Consider the following 16,164-nt stretch of genomic DNA (forward strand, 5'->3'; position numbering starts at 1 on the left):
CCTCCCTAACCCAAATCACCCCAATCCCATCGCACTGGGGGTCAGCACGTGAATGAGGGTGCTTGACCAGTGTCCACAGCACCCCCCGCAGGCCTGCTGCACTCACAGTGTCCTCCTCTCCAGTGGCTCCCCAGGGCAGAGTCCCCAGGGCAGAGTCCCCAGGCCTCATGGGCTCGGAAGGCCCCACAGGTGCAGGCCCAGCAGCCCCATCCCCACCTCTCCAGCCACTGCAGCTGACCGCTGCCTGGGCTCTGCAGCCATGGGAGGCCCTTCCCCGTTTAGCTGCTTCCACTTGGCCTGGGTGATTCCCCAACCCCCTCCACACCATCAAAAACACCTGTCTCACTTTTGGCTTCCTTACACTCCCAGGAGACAGGCAGCCAATCAGATAAACCTTCTGCAGTACTGGCTGTTCTATGCCAGAGGGTCTGTGCTGCACACCCGGGTTGCAACCTTGCCTTCGGCCCGGGCCTGTGGGCAGCTGGAGTCTTAATGGACAAGGACCCGACAGGTGGTGGGGGTGGTAGCAGTGGCCGAACTAGAAAGGTATTTGCATGATAACTCCTAGTAACTAGAGTTGATCTTGATTATTTTAAACAGGAGTCCTGGTTGCAGTGGAATAAGGGCCACTTGAGATGCCCACATCCCCTGTAGGAGGGCCTGACCCAGCTCCTGGGAGGCAGCAGATGATGGCCCAAGTCCTTGGTTCCCTATTACCCACATAGGAGACCAAGATGGAGTTCCTGGCTCCTGGCTTCAGCCTGGGCCAGCCCTGGCTGTTGTGGGCATTGGTGGGGAATGAACCATTGGATGGAAAATCTTTTTCCCTTTCTCTCTCTGTCATGCTGCATTTCAAATAAATAGATCAATGGTAGACAGACAGCTAGATATTTAAAACCAAACAACAAGAGACCTAAATGAAACTATGTGCTAGGCTACAGAGCCTAATGACAGGTGCTGGCCTATGTCAACATACCTGGGAGGCAGGCCTGGGACCTTGGACCTCTGGGTCTTGGAACAGGTCAGCTGCTACATGGCTGGGCCCAGGCGCACACATCCCTCCCCCTCTTAGCTGGAAATCTTGACATCCAGGTCTGAGGGGTATCAACTGCGTGCAGACAGGCCCCTGTAGTGAAGGAGCTGGTGGGAGGTGGGGGAGCCAGGCAGGCAGCAGTCAGACTGGCTCCAGTGAAAGCCTCGCGCTGGCAACTTAACAGGCTGTGTGACCCTGCAGAAAGTTCTCACCCTCTCTGAGCCTCTGCACAACAGGAGTTGGGCAGGGGGCTGGGGGTGGGGGTTGAATTTTAGGACATTCCTGTTCGTTCCCAAAGACAACTGAGAACAGTCTTCAAGGTCTTCTACATGGGCAAAATAAGCCTGTCCTTGGGAGTGCCTCTGTACTGGGACCCAGTGGGAACAGGGACCGCATGGCTCCTGGGAAACAAAGCTTCCCATATACCTGCTCGGCTGCAGCCAGGAGGGGCATGCCCAGCCTGGACCGCAGACAAGGCAGCCCCAGGGCAGCCCCAGGGCAGGTGCAGCTCGGTGCCTACTGGAGTTGCTTCCTCTCCTGCCCCAGGGCGGTGCCTGCTCTCCTGGAAGGCCAAGGAGGGACTGCGAAGCAGCTCATTAATCAGGAGGGTCCCTGGTCCAGCAGCCAAGGAGGAAGACTTGCCTCTGAGGCCAGCCTGCGTCCAGGAGCAAGGACGCCAGTCACATGGGCAAGCGGCCCCTTTCAGTGCTATGGACAATGGCTGGACTGAGCTCCAGGGAGCCGGGGCCTGAGGTGGACACAGCAACGGGGCACAGTCTTTGGTCTGAAGGTGGGAGATGCTGGAGGCGGAAGAGGTATGAGGTGGAGTAGCCTGGGAAGGAAGGCCCAGGCTTCACACCATCAGGCTCTGAGAGCGAGCGGAGGAACCTCAGCCAGCGCTGAGCCTCCCGGGCTGCAGGTGGGGCAGGGGGCCCTGGGGTGGGGACGAGCAGATACCAAGAGATGAGGCTCTGACACCTGGAGGCTCCACAGGGATCCCAGGGTCCAGAGGGGCCCATGTGTATGGACACACTGCCCCTTGGCATGGGAACAGGGAGATTCAGCCCTGAATGACCAAGGACAGGGCTTCATCTCTGCTTCCATGAGATGAGCGGTCACGGACCCGGGTTCATGGCCCGGAATGAAGAGATTCACAGCAGCGTGGGGGCTGCGATTACTGGCTCCGGTGTCAGGACTGACACCACTTCTTCGAAGGCCCCTTCTTTCAAATTTCAGAGTGCAAGACCTCACCAACCAGGAGCGTTCTGACCACACGGCGAGAGCCATCAGATCAGAGGCGCTGCCGGCTTCTCACATGTTTCTCCCTCTCTCTCTCCTATCAGCCTCCAATCGCTCAACAAAGGCCAGCAGCCCACATGGGGGCCCCTGATCCTAACACGCGCTCCTACACCAGGTGACTTCTAAGCTTCTGACCGATCCTCAGAGGTACAGCCTCTCCCCAGCCCGGGGGGCAGTCCTCCCTCGGTCCCAGGGCTCAGCTCTGCTTAGAGGGAATGCAGCCTAACCCCCACCCCCACTTATTCAAGGGAAGCAGAAGTCCTCAAGGTGTGTGTGCAGGTGCACGTACACACACGCACGTCACTCTGAACTCCCCTTCTCCTTAACACCGCATCACCTCCCTCCCCATCATACAGCCAAGTCTCTCCCTCCTCATCACATCTGCATCTTGGCCAAACACAAACGGAAAACAAACCACTCATGGAGCCAGGCCAGCAAGCCCTCCAAGGCTGGCGGATTTCATGAAGTTGCTGAAAGTGGTGTGGAGCGCTGCTTGGCTCACATGGAGAGCTCCTGAGCCCCCGGCTGAGCTAACCCAGATAGATGACAATCAGAGGGAGATAATCAGCAAGAATGTTGGAGGAGGCTGGCGCCGTGGCTTAACAGGCTAATCCTCCACCTTGCGGCGCCGGCACACCGGGTTCTAGTCCCGGTTGGGGCGCCGGATTCTATCCCGGTTGCCCCTCTTCCAGGCCAGCTCTCTGTTATGGCCCGGGAAGGCAGTGGAGGATGGCCCAAGTCCTTGGGCCCTGCACCTGCATGGGAGACCAGGAGAAGCACCTGGCTCCTGGCTTCGGATCAGCGAGATGTACCGGCCGCAGCGGCCATTGGAGGGTGAACCAACGGCGAAAAGGAAGACCTTTCTCTCTGTCTTTCTCTCTCACTATCCACTCTGCCTGTCAAAAAAAAAGAATGTTGGAGGATAGGTGGTCCAGAATTACTTGAATGCAAGATAGCCCAAACCTCGAAGGTTTTAGGAAAGTGATCACTTTGTGATCAATCTGGGGAGGTCATAAGTAAACCATGTCATGTGCTGTCACTGCGTGCTCTTGTCAGAAAAGGACTGTCTCCCTGAAAATAAAATCCACAGTTAACTCATTCTTATGAAGGTTTAGAACACAGGGGCTGGCGCTGTGGCCCAGCGTGGGAAGCTGCCACCAGCAATGCTGGCATTGCACATCAGAGTGCTGGTTCAAGTCCCCGCTGCTCTGCTTCCCATCCAGCTTCCTGCTAACGCATCTGGGAAGGCAGGAGAAGATGGCCTATGTACCTGGGTCCCTGCCATTCTTGTTGAAGACCTGGAAGGAGTACCTGGCTCCTGGGACCAGCCTGGCCCAGACCTCGCTACTGCAACCATCTGGGGAGTGAACCCTCCTTTCCAAATAACCAAGTCTTTAAAAAAAAATTAGAAGGGGCAGTGCTGTGGCGTAGCAGGTAAAGCCACCGCCTGTAGTGCCAGCATCCCATATGGGTGCCAGTTCAAGTCCCGGCTGCTCCATTTCCGATCCAGCTCTCTGCTATGGCCTGAGAAAGCAGTGGAGAATAGCCCAAGTCCTTGGGCCCCTGTACAAGAGTGGGAGACCTGAAAGAAGCTTCTGGCTTCTGGCTTTGGATAGGCTCAGCTCCGGACATTGCAGCCACCTGGGGAATGAACCAGCGGATGGGAGACCTCTCTCCCTCTGCCTCTGCCTCTCTGTAACTCTGCCTTTCAAATAAAAATAAATAAATCTTTAAAAGAAAGAATTGAGGACAGTGCAAGTGTACCTTAAGTTCTAATTTAATTAAATAAAATGTTTAAAATAAAATTATTTTCAGTAGTTTATAGTTTAAATGGATTCCATCTGGGGTTTTTGGAACAATTCTAGCTCTTAGTAAACAAAGGCGCCCCCTATCGCCCTTCAAGGAGTTGACATTTTTCTTTGCTTTTGCTTTTATGAAGTTGACTAATTCATGAGTGATTACACTGTTACTTAAGTTATCAATGTATTTTTTCCTAACTCATTTTGTAATTATCTCAAAAAAATCACTGAGAAGTTACAAAACACGGCAAGAAACTCGTCTCTTCCTTCACTCAGATTCCCCAAATGTGTCTGTGTCACTACGTTTGTTTTATTATTTCTGAAACATTTGAGATATTAGAGGCACAAGTCCCCTGTCCTCCTGGATAGTCCTGGACGTACTTCCTAAAAACAGAAACCCTGTCTTGAGCAGTCACAATGCATTAACAAAATCGGGAAATTACCCCCGCTACACTCCTGCTGTAATCCTCAAACGCCACTCGACCGTCCCCGCGAGCCGCTGCCATGATGCTGCGGGCACCTGCGTTATGTCGGCAACGTGACCGACGTCTTGGGAAAAGTCTGCAGAGGATGGGACTCCACTTGAGAGTCTGGCCATCAGGCCAGCGTGTTACACACTGACCCTTTGCCATGTGCCAGGGACTATGCTGGAGCTGGGACCCAGAAAGGAATCCTATATACACCTTATCTTCAGAATGACTTAACCAAGATGAGCAGCGAAGTGTCAGGAAGAAAATCACATCTCGGTGACATCTGATGTCCCGTTCCTTCCCCCATGCTCCTCAGCTGGCTTCACTCTTAGACAGCCAGGCTGCGGAGAGAACTTCACTAGAACTTTATTTCTTTTTTTTTTTTTGAAATTGACACATCATATTTTATACACAAGGGTACTTCAAAAAGTTGGTGGACATGAAATTACAAGATCAGCTTTTGGTGCAAAACATTTTTGGAAGTCCATGCATACAGGAGGTCTGCAAAATGTCCACAAAAATGTATCACATGGAAATACTGTGCATGGATTTTGGAAATTTTTTTGCACCAAAATAAGTGCATCTTTTAATTCCATTTGCCACAGGCATTTTGAGGCAGCCTCATACTGAGGCGGTGCAGTGTGATAATTTGATGTAAGTACACAATGTATTATGTCACTAGAGCTTTTTGAATCTTCTCCCTACCTGTGTTTATAACCCAAGGCAACACATGTTCCGCGTGGGCATTCCGAGCACGCGTGCAGGCACACACAGCAGAGCTAAACCCAGGAATATTCCGGGGCTGCCACGTCGGCATGGCGTTAGGGGCCTCGGTGGTCTGGCACTGTGTGTCCTGTGCCGCTCAGAAGGAAGCACAGTGTTTGGCGCAAGCCTGCTGTTCTAGAAACAGCATCACGGTGAGATTTCACCTGTCTATTTTTTTTAAAGATTTATCTATTTATTTGAGAGGTAGAGTTACAGACGGGGGGGGGGGGGGGGCTTCCATCCACTGGTTCACTTCCCAAATGATCACAATGGCCACAGACAGCTGAGCTGATCTGAAGCCAAGAGCCAGGAGCTTCCTCCTGGTCAACATGCAAGTGCAGGAGCCCAAGGACTTGGGCCATCTTCTACTGCTTTCCCAGGCCATAGCAGAGAGCTGGATTGGAAGTAGAGCAGCCGGGACACGGACTGGCAGCCATAGGGGATGTCGGCACTGCGGGCGGAGGCTCAGCCTACTAAGCCACAGCGCCAGCCCTCACCAATCTAGTTTTCAGATGATCTGGAAGACTGATACTTTTGAGGGAGTCCAGAGCCGGAGTGGAGTCTGCTGGAGGTTTTGGCTCCGGTACAATCTGCCATCCTGCCCAGGAGCCTGTGGTGGTAGACCGTGGGGGCGGCTCTGATGGAGACGGAAGCTGAGGATGCTCTGGCTGGCTTCTGCAGTGCACGCCTTTCTGGAATCGACTGTGCCTTCTGCTGCAAAGGGCTACTCACAGTCAGAACCCAGCTCTTGATGCACATGCACATGCTGGGTGCTGGCAGATCCCACCCCCAGGACGGCGAGGGACCGTGCTGCTGGAACTGGCTGGTGAGTGCTGGACATTCGCCTAGTCACAGACGGGGAAGGCACAACGGCAGCCCTTCCTACGGTGAAAACAGTGCTCTGGGACAAGGCCCAAGGAAGTTCAGTGTGAACATGTACACATGGAGCATTGCTTCAGGGCTGGCGCAGTGGTGTAGTGGGTAAAGCAGCTACCTGCAGTGCCAGCATCCCATATGTGTTCCGGTTCAAGTCCCGGCTGCTCCACTTCTCATCCAGCTCTCTGCTGTGGCCCGGGAAGGCAGTGGAGGATGGCCCAAGTCCTTGGGCCCCTGCACCCTCATGGGAGACCTGGAAGAAGCTCCTGGCTCCTGGCTTCAGATCGGCGCAGCTCCGGCCACTGGGGCCATCTGGAGAGTGAACCAGCACATGGAAGACCTCTCTCTCTCTGTCTCTACTCTGTAACTCTGTCTTTCAAATAAATAAAACAAATCTTAAAAAAAAAAAACAAACAAATGAAAAAACACATGGAGTATTGCTTAACCATGAAGTGGAATGAAGTCCCAGTACCTGCCCCAACAAGAATGAGCCTTTAAAATACTGTGCTATGTTTAGTAAGCCAGTTATAAGAGGGTGAATATTGCATGATTCTACTTCTATACAATACCCATAATAGGCAAATTCACAGAGACAGAAAGTAGGTGTGTGGTTACTGGGGGTTGAGGGGCGGGGATGAGAAGCCATTGTTCCATGGCTACAGAGACCTTGGGGGAGCGAGCGATCCGCACACTGGGACACCCTCATCCCATATCAGAGCACCTGAGCTCCAGCGCCAGCTCCACTCCCACTGCAGCTCCTTGCAGACTGTGAGAAGGCAGCCAGATGGTGGCCTGCCCACACGGGAAATCTGGATTGAATTCCTGGCTCCTGGCTTTGGCCTGGCCCAGCCCCGGCTGTTGCAGGCATTTGGGGAGTGAGCCAGTGGAGAGAAGATTTCTCTCTCTCTCTCTCATTCTCTCTCTCTCTCTCTCATTCACTCCCTTCTTTCAAACAAAAATAAATAAGTAATTTTTAGAAACAGTTTGACAATTTTTGGAAATGGTAGTAATCTAAATTTTGGAAATGGTAGTGGTAGTCGCATTACTGTGGATGTAACATAAACTGGTTAAAATGGCCATTTCGTGCTCTGTATGGTTCACCACCAAAAAAGCAGTGATAGTGCTGGTGGGGCACCTGTGCTGGTTACTGCAAGGAGGAGTTGCTGTCTCCGGGGAGGGATGGCCGAGTCCGTTCGGGACTCGGGACTCGCTGGGGAGACATGGTCTGCAGTAGCTCTGGGCCCACAGGGACCATCGTAAGGACTCAGAATCCCCGGGGGGTGAAGGCGGGGCCGCCTCAGCTGGTGCTCAGGGTGGAGAATCCCCAATGCTGGCACAGGGCAAGGGGCATCTGGTAGGGTTGCTGTCGGAGGGGATAATGACTGTTGCTTAGGGCTTCGTCCACAGCAGGAGTGTGGCCATCTTCCACCCTGTAGACCGGGGATGGGACTGGATTAATGTGGCCATGTGTGGACCCAGGGGGCCGGGGGTTGGGGGGGAGACTATCCCGCGTGTGCCTTGTGCACTCCCTGGACCCTCTAGATCTCAGCTGAGTCCAGGAGTGGCTGTGTGGCCAGTTCTGTGTCTGCTCCAGACAGCACGCTGCTTCCAGCACATGGTCTGCTTTGGCCCAGGGATCCCCAAGGGCTGTGGCTGGGAGAGCTGAGCCCACTTCACGTGCACGTGAGCAGCCTGGAGGGTCAAGTGGCTAACGTCCCCCTGGACCCCTCAGCCAACGGGGTCCACTTCTATGTACTTCTCAGGCATCCCCACAGGACGGAGCCCTGGAAGCCTACAGAGGTGACCAGCCATGACAACGCTTTCCGTTATTAGCTATAGTGCCTGAGAGAAGCGAACGCACCTAGGAGGGAGGTTGGCCTCAGCCTCTTATTTCAAAGGGTCACACTCAAAGATCTGGTGGGCCATTCAGCTGGTATCAGACGAGAATGGTGGAATGTGTGAGAGGGGAAGCAGAGAGGGGGCAGGGGGCGGACGTGGCTTCTACCAGCTCCCTTTCTGAGAGCACATCCCGCGACCCCATCATTAGATCCAATCTCCATCCTCAAGCCAGTTGGGATTTGGCATCAGCTTAAAAAAGATAAGAACAGAAAGCAGGTGAAATACAAGCACAAGGTTCCTTGAAATTCTGCAGCATCACAGGCTACATAGAATGTTCCAGCTGTGCACATCCGGAATGCTTTCATCACAGCAGAAACGGCGAAGGCATACGTTGTGTTCAACGTACAGTCCTCATAAAGCGAAATGCTTGGTTTCTTAGAATAAAATTGCCGGGGGGGGGGGGGGGGGGGCGCAGCATCTCCTGCGCTCGCCAGCACCAATGGTGCCTGGATTTCCTGATCGACAGCGCCCCCTAGTGCTGTCTTCTACTCATGTCCCTAACTCCGTGGTGCAGCCTCACATTCCGCCTCAGCTGAAAACAATGGCTAGTGGGAATTTGCTGCAGGAGAGACTTCTTTCGTTGACTTCCCTTGAAGGAGAAGACGTCAGGTGTTTGAATCTGGAGGATGAATCTGTACCACTTCTATGTGTAACATAAGCTGTCATGTTTGATGCTTCGTTCATTCCTCCAGTGAAGAAGCGTTAAGCTAAGCCATGCGGACTGCAGAAGGCACCGTGCTGAGATCTCCAATGAAAACGAATGCTTTCCCAGGTGAACAGCAGAGAGGTGTGAGACCAGCGTCCTGAGACGTCGTTGCCTGGTGTGTGCAGGGCAGATGGACACCACTGTTTCCCACATCAGACTTCCTCATCCTACCTGGCTCAGAAAGAGATGTGGGAAGCATATTCTCTCTCTCTTTAAAGATTTTATTTATTTATTTGAGAGGGAGAGCTACAGACAGAGAAAGCTACAGACAGAGAGAGAGAGAAAGGGAGATACAGAAAGAGAGGTCTTCCATGCTCTGGTTCGCCTCCAAATGGCTGCAACAGCCAGAGCTGTGCCAATTTGAAGCCAGGAGCTTCTTCTGGATCTCCCACACAGCTGCAGGGGCCCAAGGACTTGGGCCATCTTCTACTGCTTTCCCAGGCCATAGCAGAGAGCTTGATCAGAAGTGGAGCAGCCGGGACTTGGACTCGAACTGGCGCCCGCCCATATGAGATCTCGGCATCACAGGCAGAGGCTTAGCCTACTGCGCCACAGCACTGGCCCCTAGCATATACTCTCTTTATCATCCACCCCACAACTGATTCCAGTGCACCTGTGCTGGGGACACAAACCGTCCTAAATGTCCTCCAAGCCAAGAAGACAGCCTTGCCCCAGCCAGGGCGTAGCAGCTTTCTGTGGAGTTGGGCTCAAGGCTCTGACACTCTCCCGTGGGTCTCAGTCTCAGACACTGGGGTAATTCGTATGCATGAGAAGGCAGCGGCATTTGTGGTGCGGTTCTGAAAGGCAGTATTAAGGGCGAGAATTTGATTTGAAGTGAAGGGAAGACAAAGAAAGGTGTGAATTTAGTTCCAGACCCTGCAGAGGATGAAATAAGATGTTCTGCTTTGGCTCGAGACGCTGTGGATCTGTCCCTCAGTGCACCTGTCCACAGGTGGCTGGGATCCACTCCCTGCACGCTGCCTTTGCTGTTCTTTGAGAACAGTTTCAGAAATCCCAAAGTCACCGCGTGGACACCAAATGATCCTGTAAAGTGTGGGCACATCGCACGCCAAAACGGCCCGAAAGAAACTCGACCGGTTTGTTCTCTCAAGATGGCTTTTCTTTGTCTTCGCCGGCAGCCTGTGGGTATGTACGTGCACCGGTGTACAGCCAGAATGGAAAAGGCTGGTAAATATTAGGCAATGTTCAAAGAACTGGGAGAGAGGAGCTGATAAACTCTCAACATAAAGGAAAGATAAGAAAGCAGAGGAGCCAATTGCCTGATTTGATCAGTTTATGCTGTTATGTCGAAATATTGTACCACAGCCCGTAGAAATGTACAGTATTGCCTGTTAACCAAAAATTTTTTGTAATGTTTAAAAAAGGAAAATAGGGGCTAGTGCTGGGGATGTAGTGGGCTAAGCCGCCACCTGCTATGCCAGCATCCATAGGAGTGCTGATTCGGGGCTCAGATGCTCCACTTCTGATCCAGCTCCCTGCTAATGACGATGACCCAAGTCCTTGGGGCCCTGCTACCATGTGGGAGGCCAGATGGAGTTCCTGGACCCCAGCTTTGGCCTGGCCCAGCCCTGGCCATTGCAGGCATTTGAGAAGTGAACCAGCACACGGAAGCTCTCTCTCATTCTGTGCATCTCTCTGCCTTCTATAATTTATGTGTATGCACATATATAGTAACATATGCATATTGTAAAATAAATATCTGGTTAAAGAAAAAACCAGAAAAATTGACCACAGTGCTGTGTCTTCCAGGAAGGGTCATGTGACTCGTGGGAGCAGAGCCTCTACTGTATCCGCCCCCCCTTCAGAAGAGGAGGGCACCGAGCCTAAAAGTTTGGCCACATTAAAGGCAATACATCAGTTCAGAACTCTGGGCCTCCGGCTGCTGAGGCCAGGAGTGGACAAGCAGCCCGCCGACACTGGCCAGGGGAAGGGGCACCCAGGGAGGGCATGGCAGGGAGTTGGAGGCCGGTCCGGTGCATTGAGGAGAGAGCAGCCAGAGGTCAATACTTGCTGAGAACCTGGCTGGGCCCAGGGAACTTCTGAGAAGCAGGATGGCTGAGAATTCCCTTCAGGGCACGCGAAGGGCTGTGCTGTCACATCCCAGCACCTTTGCCGCTGCACGCCCCTCGGGCCGAGTCCGCAGCATGGCCACCTTGTGTCTGAGGGCGCTTTAGGGAAGTCCCTGGGAAGACGTGGGGCTCCCCCCTCACTCAGGCCAGGCTGTGAGAAGAGGAGAAGCACAGGAGGTGGGAAGGGAGGTGCAACAGGGACCGGGAAGAGGCAGGCTTCGGGAGCACCCAGTCAGGAGAAAACAGGAGGAGACTCCTGGCCGACATCCCACTGCAAGTGGGTTGAGGACTTGAGTCACATTTGTTTATTAATGGTAAGGGTGACTGTTAGTAACCCCAAAGTCTTGGAGACACCAAAGGCTGATAAGTATTAAATTCTTTTTTTTTTAAAGATCTATTTATTTATTTGAAAGTCAGAGATACACAGAGGGAGAGGGAGAGGGAGAGGGAGAGGGAGAGGGAGAGGCAGAGAGAGAGAGAGAGGTCTTCCATCCACTGGTTCACTCCCCAGATGGCCACAACAGCCAGAGCTGCACCGATCCGAAACCAGGAGCCAGGAGCTTCTTCCAAGTTTCCCACACAGGTGCAGGGGCCCATGGTCTCCCACGTAGGTAGCAGGAGTCCAACGACTTGGGCCATCCTCTGCTGCTCTCCCAGGTACATTAGCAGGAGCTGGATCAGAAGCAGAACAGCCTGGAATCAAATTGGTGTCCATATGGGATGCCAGCACAGCAGGCCGTGGCTTTAACCCCGCTGTGCTATAGCGCTGGCCCCAGTATTAAAATTCTTACTGATATAACTAGTGAGAGAAACTACGTATACCAGTTGCTCTTCTGGACGCCAGAGACACCCGGGAGAGTAGGACATCATGAGTCCACTCTCGTGGACCAGACTTCCGGGTGGGGACCAGTGCCCCACGAGGGTGGACAACCACCCTCCAACCTGCTCTCCTGAAAGATGTGGCCTGCAGGCAGCCTGGAATGCTTGAGCAGGGTGTATGAACCCCAGGCGTGGCACTCAAGGTTCAGTCTTCCTCCCTGAGCTCCCTATGTGACAGCCCTGTCTGCGGTCACCCTCTGCTCCATGACAGCCCTGATCGCCGTATGTGTGGGAGGGACCCATGAGGGGAACCTTGTCGCTCTCGGCCACGGTTCTGTTCCCCAGTGGGAAGCTGACACCAAACAGTGCCCCGAGGCCCTGGTTATTGGCTTGGGAGACGTGAAAGGTAACTGACCGCTTTAGTTATTTGATTAGAAAAACAAATAGTACATGAGGGCTTTAGCCCTATGGTCGTCTCCCCCAGCTCTCAGAAAGCACCAGTACCAAGGATGATCCTTTGTGGTGACCTGCAGGGACCCACGCCTGCTGGTTCTCGTGCCTGTGGGCAGCCCCCGGCCCCACCAGTGAATCCTGGATGTTGAAGACACGGTGGCACTATCTTTCAGAGGTAGGCCATAAGGATACCTTTTTGGGTCACCTGCCTGAAAGGAGTAAGCCCCTTGGTCCCGAGCTCACTGGGGCAGCCGTGCGGAGGGGCCCACCTGTGGAGGGACGGAGGCCTCATTGCCCACAGCCGGGACCAACTTGCCAGGCCAGGGGATGAGCCGCCTTGGGAGCCCCTCCCCCTGCCCAATCATCCCTTTGGACGTCAGCACCTCCGATGTGAACAAAGCAAGGGCCACCCAGTCATTGCATGTCCAACTTCCCGAGCCACGGGAGCCGGGAGAGCCGGCAGATGTTTCCTATCAAGTGTCTGTGACGAGGCCACAACAGCAAATGCACTGAAGTGGGTGCCGCTCCTTACTACTTGTATGGGCGTTTTCTCAGCTTCATATGAAGTTTCGGAAAGAAAACTTTGGTTTTTTTTTTTTTTAAGCTTTTATTTAATGAATCTAAATTTCCAAAGTACAGCTTATGGATTACAATGGCTTCCCCCCACCCCGATAACTTCCCTCCCACCCGCAACCCTCCCCTTTCCCGCTCTCTCTCCCCTTCCATTCACATCAAGATTCATTTTCAATTCTCTTTAAATACAGAAAATCAGTTTAGTATATATAAAGTAAAGATTTCAACAGTTTGCCCTCACATAGCAACACAAAGTGAAAAATACTGTTGGAGTACTAGTTATAGCATTAAATCACAATGTACAGCACATTAAGGACAGAGATCCTACACAATATTTTTTTTTAAAGTTGATTAATTTTCTATGTAATTTCCAATTTAACACCAAGTTTTGTTTTTCCATTTTCAATTATCTTTATATACAGAAGATCGATTCAGTATATACTAAGTAAAGATTTCATCAGTTTGCACCCACACAGAAACACAAAGTGTAAAAATACTGTTTCAGTACTAGCTGTATCATTACTTCACATTGGACAACTCATTAAGGACAGATCCCACATGGGACATAAGTACACAGTGACTCCTGATGTTGATTTAACAATTTAACACTCTTGTTTATGGCGTCAGTAATCTCCCTAGGCTCTAGTCATGAGTTGCTGAGGCTATGGAAGCCTTTAGGGTTCGCCGACTTCGATCTTATTCCAACAGGGTCATAGTCAAAGTGGAAGTTCTCTCCTCCCTTCAGAGAAAGGTACCTCCTACTTTGATGGCCCCGTTCTTTCCACTGGGATCACACTCGCTGAGATCTTTCATTTAGGTCTTCTTCTTCTTCTTCTTCTTTTTTTTTTCAGAGTGTCTTGGCTTGGAAAGAAAACTTTGTAACTATTACCTGCTTAAAAGGTTACAGCAGGCCTGTGCCCTGGCTCACTAGGCTAATCCTCTGCCTGCGGCGCTGGCACTCCGGGTTCTAGTCTCACTTGGGGCGCCGGTTCTGTCCCGGTTGCCCCTCTTCCAGTCCAGCTCTCTGCTGTGGCCCAGGAAGGCAGTGGAGGATGGCCCAAGTGCTTGGGCCCTGCACCCCATGGAGGACCAGGAGGAAGGGCCTGGCTCCTGGCTTCGGATTGGCGCAGCACAGCGGCTGTGGCGGCCATTTTGGAGGTGAACCAATGGAGGGAAGATCTCTCTCTCTAACTCGGCCTGTCAAAAAAAAAAAAAAAAAAAGTTGCAGCAAAGGTCCTTAGCGTTGCCAATACAAGGTTGTGAGCGGACCCTACTGCCAGCCCTGGAACTCCCAGGCTTAGGTAACAGGGTTCCAGTGCTGGGTATGCCTGTGGCCCAGGTGGCCGGCAGGGGGCGTCTCTGCAGCTCAGCACCAAGGATGCTGGGGTCTCCTTGGCGGGGGGCCGAGGGATGCCAGTGATTAAGGAAAGACCGTGTTTCACAGAAGACATAAAAGTCGGCCATGACTCATTTATCTTGTTGACGTGGCCTGCAGAGGACTCAGCTCGGCGTGCACCAGGGCTGTTGTCTGGGAGGGCTTTGCACACCATGGCGGATCCACACCTGGTCTTGCTTGGGACATAAATGACTTCGTCATGTGCAGCTCCGTGTCTTGCTCTCTGTGCACAGGGCAATGAGTGAGTACGGCGCCCTCCCCTGCCCACCAGCCCCACGCATAGACAGGCACCAGGGCCTGGGGGAGGGGGTGGAGCTGCCCAAAGTGCCTGGGGCTCCCGGCCCCAGCCTTCCCTGTGCCCACTGTCTGCTTCATGATGGCAAGCCACTGTGTGGGCTCCGTACCTTTCAGGTTTCTGCAGATAGTCTGGGGAGCTTACCCAGCTCACTCTGCGAACCGTCGGCACCTGCGGGGCCTCAGATCCCCGGGGCCGGGCGGCGAGTGGTGCGAGCCTCCCACCCTGGCCTGCACAGCCCCAGGCAGCCCCAGGCAGCCCCAGGCAGCCCCAGGCCCTGTGCTGCTCCACAGGCCGCTCCTCTGCTAAAGCCTGGCACCCGCTGGGAACCCAAACCCTGAGAGGAGCGAGGGTACAGGCGGGCACCTGCCAGCCCCCATGCTGGGGGAAGGGGCCTCTTGGAAGAAAACGCCCAGGTAAGTCCAAAGATGACCTGTTGCCCCCGAAGGCACCCTGTTTAAGGCCTGAAGGTTGGGGTGAGGGCCCTTCAAGCCTGGTCAGGGAGGCGGGGTCCAGCCGCTGTGCTGCACTCCAGGCAGGCGCCCCGCAGGAGGCGCTGAAGAGCAAGTGCGGGCCAAGCAGGCCCCCCCTTTGCCGCAGGTTTCCTCCCTGAAGTCAGACCCCAGCTCCCCCAAAGCTGCTGCAATTCTGCAGTGGACAGCCCCGCCATCGCCATCGGGCGGGAGTGGGGTGGGGTAGGGGAGAAGGCGAGCCTCCAGAGACCTCACTGTTGCCAAGCATCCAAAGCAGGCCCTGCAAATTCCAAGGGGCCTCTCTCCAGGCGCTCCAGGTGTGGGAATGTTTTCCATGCTGGAGAACTTCCTGAAATCCTCTCCTCCCTGATTTTCTCCCTATTTACTTGTGTGTGTGTGTGTGTGTGTGATTGTTTGGGAGCCAGAGGGAGAGAGCACCCATTTGAGTTTAACTCCTGAACGCCCCCAGTGGCTGCAGCCTGGCTGTGAGCTGGACACCAGGCACTCCATGTACGTCTCCCACGTGGGCGGTGGGACCTGTCACCAGTGTGTCGCCGGGTCTGCACCAGCAGGAAGCTGAAGTCCAGAGCTGGGTATGGAACCCAGGCACTCCGATGTGTGACGCCAGCGCCTTAACCAGCAGCTTTACTGTTAGCCCAAACCCCGGGCCCCTGTGTGTGTTTTGTCACCCCCTGCAGCAACCCCTCCCTGTCCAAAGGCACGCTGTACCCAAGGGCCAGCCCCCCGCAGCTCGCTCCCCTCTCCTCCTCGCTCCTTCCTGCTGGAGAGTGGTGGCTGGGAGGCCAAGAGGCCCGGAGCTTGGTTCTGATTCTGTTGATCTGGGGTTAGGGAGCTCTGGGGTCGGGGAGCTCTGGGGTCGGGGAGCTCTGGGGTCGGGGGGCTCTGGGGTCGGGGAGCTCTGGGGTCGGGGAGCGCTGGGGTCGGGGAGCTCTGGGGTCGGGGGGCTCTGGGGTCGGGGAGCTCTGGGGTCGGGGGGCTCTGGGGTCGGGGGGCTCTGGGGTCGGGGGGCTCTGGGTCGGGGAGCACTGGGGTCCGGGGGCTCTGGGGTCGGGGAGCTCTGGGGTCGGCGGGCTCTGGGGTCGGGGGGCTCTGGGGTCGGGGAGCTCTGGGGTCGGGGGGCTCTGGGTTGGGGAGCACTGGGGTTGGGGGGCTCTGGGGTTGGGGAGCTCTGGGTCGGGGAGCTCTGGGGTCGGCGGG

The sequence above is a fragment of the Lepus europaeus genome, chromosome 19, assembly GCF_033115175.1.
Source record: "Lepus europaeus isolate LE1 chromosome 19, mLepTim1.pri, whole genome shotgun sequence".
In the NCBI taxonomy this organism is placed as follows: domain Eukaryota; kingdom Metazoa; phylum Chordata; class Mammalia; order Lagomorpha; family Leporidae; genus Lepus; species Lepus europaeus.